This window comes from Dermacentor variabilis, chromosome 1, assembly GCF_050947875.1.
Source record: "Dermacentor variabilis isolate Ectoservices chromosome 1, ASM5094787v1, whole genome shotgun sequence".
Taxonomy (NCBI): Eukaryota; Metazoa; Arthropoda; class Arachnida; order Ixodida; family Ixodidae; genus Dermacentor; species Dermacentor variabilis.
In genome coordinates this window covers 202,818,586-202,828,592 of record NC_134568.1, presented here as the reverse complement: position 1 = coordinate 202,828,592, position 10,007 = coordinate 202,818,586, and the positions used below count along the sequence as shown (strand labels likewise).

The following is a 10,007-nucleotide window of genomic DNA, read 5'->3' as shown; positions in this document are numbered from 1 at the left end:
TTTGGTACCCTACACTGGGGAACAAGGGCGGCGCAGGTATAAAGATAAGAACAAAGTAGAGAGAGAGAGAGAGAGAGAGAGAAAGAGGGAACAGAGGTACACAATCACAGACGGTCACTATCACCGCAGACTATCCCATGCGGCTGTAGTCTACATTTTTGTTAGTAGTACTGACTATGAATGATATTGGCACAACATAAGGGGAGGGGGATCGTCACAGCTAAGTGTTTCAGATTAATACAAATTGTTACGGAAAAACTATTATTTATTTATGAGCCCTTAAGTCCTAAAGCTGAATCGGGGCCCTCACAGAAATATTCTCAAGGGCTCAAGATAAAACGCGCTAACTTAGGTTACCTTAACCTGCACGAGAATATTAGCACACAAGCATTTATCCACGGTCTCCTGTCGGAGCGTGGCCTTCGCGGGCAGGAATCGAGCGCGCGACCTCGTGCATTCATATTAGCAGAAAAAAATCGCAGAGGCGCTCACCTTCCCAGCGACTGTCACATGCTAGGCCGATGTGTAATAGGAAGCAGCACCAAAGAATTTAACTTTGAATCGCTGTTGAAAACTAACATGCAACAAAACGCAACAACTACTGTCAAAGAATGAGTTGCTTGATAATGTACTTTGTGCACTAACATTCTACGTCAGGTATATAATCCATCAAAGTTCCCCACGGCTGCTAGCTTTTACAACACTTGTAGATGTATTTTAGTTATAGTTATGGTTTCGAAATGTTGGTAACAAATACAGTGTGTCGCCTGCTTCTTCATGACGTTAAATTTCTTATTGAATCATTATGACAGATGAAGTGAAACAGTTCAAATATTTAGCAGTTCGACACCAAACGCGGGGCACTTACTTACCATTAGGAAAAGGCACAACAAAAATAAAACAAATCACATTTCTCATAGCCTGACGTAATGCTGTTGTGTTCACAAGCATTTCACAAACTGGAACCCAACGAATGTCGTCAAGTGCTTGCGGTTGCAGGAAGTTATGAGTGGAAGAAAGAAGAGAAGTATGTGAACAAACTATTTATTGTGAAACTTGTAAGTATAGTGGCCCGATGGTAGCGGAACAGGACAGACCACACAAGAATGATACATCAGTATATTGCTTAGCAGTATTTTTGCTACAGCTGTAGGCGTATTCAGTCGCTAGTGCATGTCGCAAACCCTCAGAATTATTGCGGCTACGATGCGACGAGGGGTGAGTAGAGATTGGTGACTTATATAAACAAAACTGCTAAAGGAAAGAGAGATAACATCAAATCATCTAGCGTAGTTATGCCCACTCTCATTCATTAAACGAATCACAGTCGTATTGCACGGAAAAAATTACTGTTACGGCTGTATGTGTCACAGCGAAGCAACACCTCTCGGCAACACCTCTATCTTCCTCAACCTCCGTATGCTTAATTAAGTGTCCAGTTGAATGCTAATTGGTTTCATGAAAAGGGCATTATTAACTTTTAAATAACATGTTCTGCCAGAAAAAGCACATGCGAACACAGCTTTTAATTATTTCTCAGCTTCGGCAGTTAGCAGCCTTGGCTGTGCCACAGCCGTAGGTAGGCACAAAGCCAGCGTCAATGCCATCGTCATTGGTCGGATTGTTTGAACCTGCTACTCCTGAGCCGTCACCAAGTGCAAAGCCCACGCCACCACCCGTGTTCGAGACAAATGTAGTCACTTGAACTGGTACAACGTGGGGGTGAACGTGCACAACGACGGGTACATTGACCACAGGGGTCGCCGGGGTGGCCGGGGTCGCCGGAGGTCTCCATGAGGGATAGACAGCGTAATATGCCCACGGGTACGGGATCGTATAAACCCTGTGAAAGCCCACGGCTAGAGGGTAGTAGGGCACTCCAGCAACTGCGACAAGACTTTGGGATTTCTGCGAGTGGCGATTCGCTCCCCTTAAGCCGTCCTGTGCGCGACGTGCCACCGATAAATTCAAATTAGGTGATGACAACGGTGTCCGCACAATTGTTTCGAGTTTCGTCTGCTGGGAGGCCGCAACACGCGGGTTGCTTGAGAACTTGGGGACCATTTTCTGGTTCTTCCAGGTGGACCCTCTACTTGACCCTGAACTTCGGTCGTAAAAAACTCCATTGTCGTTACCAGTAGCACGGCCACCTGAGCCTTGTCGGGCCGGAAGATACACCGTACTGGTATCTGAAAAAAGAAAATAGAGGATATATAAATTGGCGAACGGAAAAAGCTGGCCACTAGGTTTTTTTCTTCTTTCAATAGCCAGTGGTGAAACACTGAAATTTATGTTACTTCAGTGTTCTGGGAAAATAACAAAGTGGAAAACATGCGACAACTTAGTAATCCGTTTAACTGCATGTTAATTTTGCGTTCCCCTTGTGGTACGTACGATCGGCACTGCAACAAAAGCTACTTGAAAATCATCGTTGTCATCACGAGCAGCAGCAGCAGCAGCAGCAACCTGGACGTAAGTCACCGGCAGGGCGAAGCCTTTCTAATATATCTGGAAGTTCCTCTGTCCGGGCTTAAGCGAAATCTCTCCCACGTTCACCCTTATGAGAAATCATGACGAAAGTTTGGTTGCCGAAAACTTATCTGCGTTTTCCCTCCATATCAACAAATGTAGTGGTCCGTGCTTCACATTACTTCTATTGAACATGGTGTTTTACCTGCAGAAAGCGTCAGGGAATTCACGAAGACAACGACGAGATGGTTGATGATCAGCGCCAGGTATCTGCGACTGTGTGCATGACTCATGATGCCAATTTACCATAGAAACATCAGAAAGAAAGCGAAATAAGAAAGTTCAGCGCAGTCAGCAACGCAAGACCCCGTGGAGAAATGAAACGTAGGGTCGCAAGGTAGGAAAATAATCGAGCGGCAGCTCTAGTAGCACGTGATCAGGCAGAATGGATTTGGATGAATCAGGCTTCAAACACTCTGAACAAACACTACGGATGACTGATTCGCCTTCCGAAGCGCGGTGCGAGACCGGAAAATGGGGCGCAACTGAGCATAGAGAGAGTTTCCTGTAAAAAAAATAAAAATTAAAAAACCTTCTGACCGATTATGCCGAAATCATCCTGGAATGTTTCTGAGCATCTAGATCCTCGTGTTTCTGAGTTCCGGTATTCACTGTATACAAGTAAGCCTGTGTCTGATGGCTAATGTGATTATTTTCCAGGGGAAAATAAGTTAGCCATTAAAAATGCACAAGAATGATACAGCTGCCTGGAATAGTTTTATGAGCCCATTTACACAGGCCTATTTTATATTTCAAGGGAAAGTTAGCATTCACTAGCAAGTAGCACGAAGTTACAAAATAGTACCATACAGCTTTCTCAGACAGAGAGAGAGCGAGAGAAAACTTTATTTGTTCCATTAAGGGTTTAGCGTTCGGTCTTCGTCTTCATCGCTGCAGACGCTTGACCTTCTTAGCAGGGTTGGGCCCCTAGTCCAGGGCTCCACTCAGCCGCGCTGCTTCGCTTGCGTGCTGCACCATTGCCCTTCGGGCGGCGAGCTCGCATCTGGTGAGCCGGCTCTCCTACTGCTCCGCACTCGGGGTTTTCTGTTGGTAGAATGTGTAGTTACGTTTACACGCCCAGGTTATATGGTAAAGCGTGTGGATTGCCCCGCACCACGGGCACGTGTTCCTAAATTGTGTAGGATACATCTTGCTTAGTAGATGTAAGTTAGGGAAGGTTCCCGTTTGCAGCCTCCGCCAACTAGCTGCTTCTTGCTGTGTTAAGGCTTTGTGTGGCGGGGAGTATCTAATTCTCTTGCCTCTGTGATAGCTAAGTAACTCTGAATAGCCGATCTCCAAGGTGAAGTGCTGTCCCAGGGCGTGTGGCCGCTCGACTCGGTACGTGATCTCCCGAGCCAAGCTGTCTGCCCTTTCATTTCCTTCTATCCCCGTGTGTGCCGGAATCCAGATTAGTTGCGGGTTGCGGGTTCTCAGACAGAAAGTCTCGCAGTTGGAAAAAAAGCCGGCATATCCCATGCCCTATGGGAATCGATGTTATGCGAAATGGTGGGCGGGGCATCTACCAAGTTAACGAAACGACCATTAGAGCACGAAGACGTAGGCGGCTGTTTCATTACCTACATGACACGCATGTCATGACATTCATGTCATGACCAGTCATTTATGTTCTTCCTACCCTCTTGTCATACTATGCCAATTTTCGTATATACCAAGTTAACGAAACGATCATAACAGCAACAATACGTAGGCGGCTGTTTCATGAACTACATGACACGAATATCATGACATTCATGTCATGACCTGTCATTTATGTTCTTCATACACTTTTGGCATATGCCAATTTTGGTATATGCCAAGTTAACGAAACGACCATGAGGGCACCGAGACGTAAGCGGCTGATTCATGACCTACATGACAAATATCATGATAGTCATGTCATGACCGATCATTTATGTTCGTCATACACTCTTGTCATACTGTGCCAATATTGGTGCATACCAATTTAACGAAGCGACCATGACAGCACCGAAATGTAGCCGGCTAGATGCTGTCAAAGGAGCAAATGTTCGCCAAGAAATGCTTCGCATTTGAAAAAGAATAATTCCTGCTCGAGGAACTGCCCTGTCACCACCGCAAAAGCATTTCAAAGGCCACCCGAATGGGTTGCCTATGATAGTTTGTGGTACTTTCAGATAAACACCAACGTTCCCTTCCTAAACGCTTAATTCATAGACTTTGCGAATTTTCGCTGAACTGATTTATCTATAATAATAACAATAATGTTATTTTCCATCAGCACATGTTGGAGGGGTCGAGAACAAAAACGGACCATTCGCTTGAGTAGGTTCGTGCCACCTACACAAAAAGCAGTGGCAAGAGAGGCCAGACAAACAACATTAATAAGTGCGCTATGTTACTAATGAGGCCACATCTCTCACAAGGCATCAAGAACACAAATGCAGCATAAGTGTAAAAAAACATCGACAGGGGACCCTGTAAAGTTAAATCACGTGGTGTTATCCACAATTATTAAATGAACTCTTGGCGACTAGGTTGAGGTACCAACGCTGGGAGGGCAAAACGTCAATCGATAATCTGTAAAGTTATGCAATTTTCAGAGGTGTGACAATGTAAATCTGAAGAAAGTAAAAGTCGCAAGCGATCATTTTTTTATTATAGGTGGAATAGATTACCAACACTTTAAGGGCCATAATTAGTCTTCGTAAAATTTAGTAGCCAGTGTGGTTTATGGTGATTCACAGGGCAGACCAATAGAGGCTAATATATATAACGACCGCAAATGTATATTTTGCTCCGTTTTGAAACACTTAAATAAACTGTAAGTAATAACTAAAGGTATTTCTGCTTGCAAAGTTAGTATATAGGTGGTGAGTCGTGTTTCTGTTCGGCAGATCGAGCACTTTGCGGAGCCCCCTCTTCTACAGAACTGACAGTAAAAGTAAACAACTATAGGTATAAACTTCGACAGAAAAGGGAGCCAAATATTACTCATTGTACTGCACCCTGCCTTTCTTTTGGTATTAAATCGTTAGTACGCGTTAACACTACTTGCAAGACCGATATTGTCATCTTAGGATAGGTTCACTGCATGCACATTTGGATGGTTGCCTAGTATACAGTGAATATTTTTTACATCCCTGTCATACGAGAAACACTCAATTTTCGCACATCGCGGAGAAACTCCAATGCTTTCTGAACGCGTGTTTCCTAATTTCGCATTAATAAAATTTATATCCAGTATTTTGTGAATATATTTTCCCGAAAAAAGAAGCACACCACGCGTTGCATTCCAACCTGTATACTTGTCGGTAGTTTAGACAATTAGGTAACGAGTGACACAACTTTCTAATAATTGCATAGCAGGACATTGATGTCAATCACGTTAAGTGCCTGCGATATTTTGCTCTGCATTCTATTGCGCTGCTTATATAAAACTTGCGGGACAATTCTTTTTTATTAATTAATAACTTTCACGTGCTTGCCTTTGACCTTTTCATGGAATATTTTGTTACTTATTGATATTGTATCCTTTACATAGGCGTATCTACCGGGGGGGAGGGGGGCAGATGGGGCACTTGCCCCACCCCCTCTCAGAACTGGGGACAAAGTAGGGCATTTGCCCCCCCCCCCCCCCACACACACACTTTTGGAATCCGGCTATACGGCGCCTGGAGTCCCAACCAATATCACTCGATTAAGTCGCTTGAAAGCCTGATAATAGGGGTCCGGCATCTCCACCAGCTGCGCGCGGAGCCTCGGCCACATTGGTTCTGCAGGGCACTCATCACCGGTATTTATATAGCACACAGGGTCCACTCTGTAACAGCTGTTAAATTTCCCCACCTGTGCAAGTGTGCAGTAGCCTTTCTAATATTGATCTAGGCATTGATTCGGGCTACTTGGTCTGTCAATAGTGCAATTGAACCTCAATAGTGCAGGCGAGGTTCCCAGCACTTTCAAGACTGTTTTCGTTTATTTGGTCGTGAAAGGTGTTCTCGCGGTGAAACTGAGGCAGCACGAAGCGTTCGCTTCTCGCTGCCGGCACTCTCCATCACGCCAGCGTTGTGACAGCGAGTGCTCGTGGTCATCGAGTGAGATGTATTTATATTTAGCTTTATGTGCGTTACAACATGCTTGTCATAGCTTTATCTACCAGTTCAGGCGGAGGAATGTCCCTCCCGCCCAGTCAGAAGTGAAAGGGAAAAGTGGTAAAAGTAGGCCATTGCCGCCCCCGCCTACATACGCACAAACACAGTTCGGAAAGCAGGTACTGCCAGCTTCACACTGACGAATCCCACAAAACAACAGCTGATGCCAAGTTTTCACACAGAATTGCGCCCACATAGGTACGATTTCTTCATTGCATGTCCCCTGCTTGGGCATCTAGAATTGTCTTTCAGGCTTCGCCGCCACGTGCTGTAGCAGATGACGTTCGGCCGGCCACGCTAAGCAGTTCAAGGTTACCGTACTTTGCGAAGCGAGACGACTGCGGGACTTGCCTTGCAAGCCTGCTAAGAAAGCTGTCGCTGGGCAGTACAAAAGAACTTTAATCATCCCTTTCATAATCCCGTATTTGTTGGGGCCATCTAATCTAACAATCATTGAAAACAGAAAATCAGATTTACTTTTTATAATTTACCGGTAATTATTCAGTGTTGCAATTTGAGCGCTTTTCTGGCTAGCTTCAGTGACATTTTTGTCTGTTTATTGCAAAGTTTTCTATTTCGGAATCAGTGACTTTTTTAGTGACTTGAACGAGCATTTAGCGATGTTTTACCCACTTATAAGTTAGAAATGTTGCTTGAAAAATAGCATTCTAGAACGCAGTTTAATATTGAATAGGTACATGTAAGCGGCCGAAACTCGCTGTACGACGCATAGACTCCGTGAGCATGACGAACCAACGGTTGCCTTCACATTGATAGCCATTCACATTGTGATTGTGCTTCAAAATACAGTGGTCATCATAGCCATCACAGTGTTCACAGAAATGAAAATCTTTTACTATCTTGAAAACCTACTTGAATGTATTTAAACGCTGCGGCTTCAGTGATGACACCAAATCCATTCCAATGGTAGACGTGCGCTAGTGTGTCAGAGAGCTAATTTACCAAAACCGAATGGAATTAAATTTTGTGTTCAGATTTTGAACACAGCAGGTGAATAAGACATATCGACAGCGGAAAAAAGGCGTAAATATCGGAACGGCTGAGCTCTTTCATGCGTGTCTGCAACAAATTGCTTCCGTACTGTCACGTATTTCGGACCAATCAGTAGTTCACGGTGGCTTTCAGGTAGATTGAGGGCAAAAATGTGGTACTTAACCTGCACAAAGCTCAGGTAGTTGTCATAGCCACGTTGAAAGCACGCGGCCAAGCGCGTTCCTCAGAACCTACTTTTGCTACCACGAACGTGGAGAAGCACAAAATATTTAGGGATAATGTGCAAACTAAGAGCATATTCGTGCTAGGAAAACAACGTTGTTTGTGTGAATGCAGTAGCGTTAAGGGCCTCGTGTCGCAGAGAATCCACTGTCAGCGTTGTAGCCAGCGTTCGCGTCCCGTACAGGCGAAAATTGCCGTATGTATTATACACGGCACTAAAGTTCTTCTATCTCTGAAGTTGCTCATACCCTGTCTTACCTTGTTTACAGAGTTATTCCTCGGAATTTAGAGATTGACAGCCCACAAACAAATGTCATGAAAGAAAACCCTGACAGCGCATGCCTTCTATTGTTAAATGTTTCGTGACTCAAATATTAAAAGTCGCTCCGCTCTCCTTCGAAGAAGCAGGTTTTGTGGTGAAGCGCACGAAAAACTAACATGCACTGCAGAAGTCAAAAGGAAAACTGCATACAGGCTTACGGTAGTGCAGCTTCCGTTGTTTTGGTGTGGCGCCGTACCGACACCGAAGCGGCGGCGGAGCGATCCCAGGCGACACGTACTGCAAAGATCACCTTCCAATCCGCAAACCCCCTTCTCTCTCTCTCTCTCTCTCTCACTTATATATATATATATATATATATATATATATATATATATATATATATATATATATATATATCCTACGAATGTTGTTGTTGCTCTGGATGATCGAGTTCTTTTACAAGCATTCAAAAGGAACCAAAGAATGTACGAAACGCCGGGGTCTGGTTTCGTCACTGAAATCTATCGCGCTTATATATATATATATATATATATATATATATATATATATATATATATATATATAGAGAGAGAGAGAGAGAGAGAGAGAGAGAGAGGGAGAATGGCCTCTGCATTTGTCTGTTACATTTGCCCTCTGCAATGCACAACTGTACCTTGAGGGTATATTAAATAAATATATAAATACCGAAGCCGTAAATCTCGATAACATACCAAAACAATCCTGGTATTGAAACAGCCCTGGAACCTTGTCGTATAAACATTAAGAGTACGTGATTTCTATGTGCAAATGTATCCTGGGAGTGTCAGTGGTTGTATAAGGTTAATTTTAGAGCGTTGAAACATATTTGAGACAATATTCTGTGGACAAGCTCGGGATCACGGTTCGTTCTCCGAACTTAACTCACAACAAAAACGCAGCGCTCTACCGAGACAAGCACTGTCATAAAAGAAGCACACAGAAAGAAAATTTTCATAACAAATGTTTTAAGCTCTCGCTCTCTCTCTTTAAAAATCCTTGCATCGCAGAACAAATTCCTGTCACAAAAATTATTCCACCCCATAAGTGAAACGGGAACGAAGTGAGACACTGTACTTATTAAATTTTAGCCGTAACAAAAATCTTCTGCGAAGACCATGCCTCTCACCTCTAGGCATGCACGCAGTGCTTCGAGTTGTAATCGAGCAGCACTCTTCATGCAAGAAAATGTGTTATCTCTCCACGAAAGGCGCCGTTGCGCCATCTTCCAAGTTGAGACGTATCTGAATCCCTTAATTCCTTTTTCCAAGAAAAAAAGTTTTGTGATGCCAGTATAATTAGGTCATGAAGGCTTTCTCAAAGCCGAGCAACTATCAGACGACACGTGAGTAAGGCGCAGAAGCGCCCACTCTTTATGTATCTACTTCCGGCCCTCTTGAAGAGCGGCCAGCCGTCCTCATAACGTGAGTACAAACGCACTAGGCCGTACCGCGCGTACTACAAAGGCTTTGTCGCCCTCAGTTTCTGGTATACGCGATAGGTGGCGGGACAGGTTCCAGCTGACTAGACCTCTCCATCGACTTGCGCGCGAATTTCGAGACTCCGACGCAACGCATTCTGTTTTAAGTTCACACTTAGAATTGTTTCGTGATATTTCAGGCGCTTTCAAATATCCAAAATTTACGAATTTAGACAGAAGTATCGGTGACCCGCTGCGCTGGCTCAGTGGCTATGGTGTTGCGCTGCTAAGCACAAAGTCGCGGGGTCAAATCACGGCAGCGGTCGCGGCATTTCGATGGGGGCAGAATGCAAGAGCACCCATGTCCCGTTCATTGGAGGCACGTTAAAGACCC

General features: G+C 44.3%; 1 long non-coding RNA gene across 1 annotated transcript; it reads right to left on the bottom strand.

The window, feature by feature from the left end:
* Window positions 1-1,032: 1,032 nt before the first annotated feature.
* Window positions 1,033-2,851, bottom strand: LOC142572719 (uncharacterized). The gene is made up of 2 exons (XR_012826130.1): window positions 2,675-2,851; window positions 1,033-2,189 (listed from the first exon to the last, which is right to left on the bottom strand). It is a non-coding gene; the product is annotated as an uncharacterized LOC142572719 (long non-coding RNA).
* Between the last annotated feature and the right edge of the window lie 7,156 nt (window positions 2,852-10,007).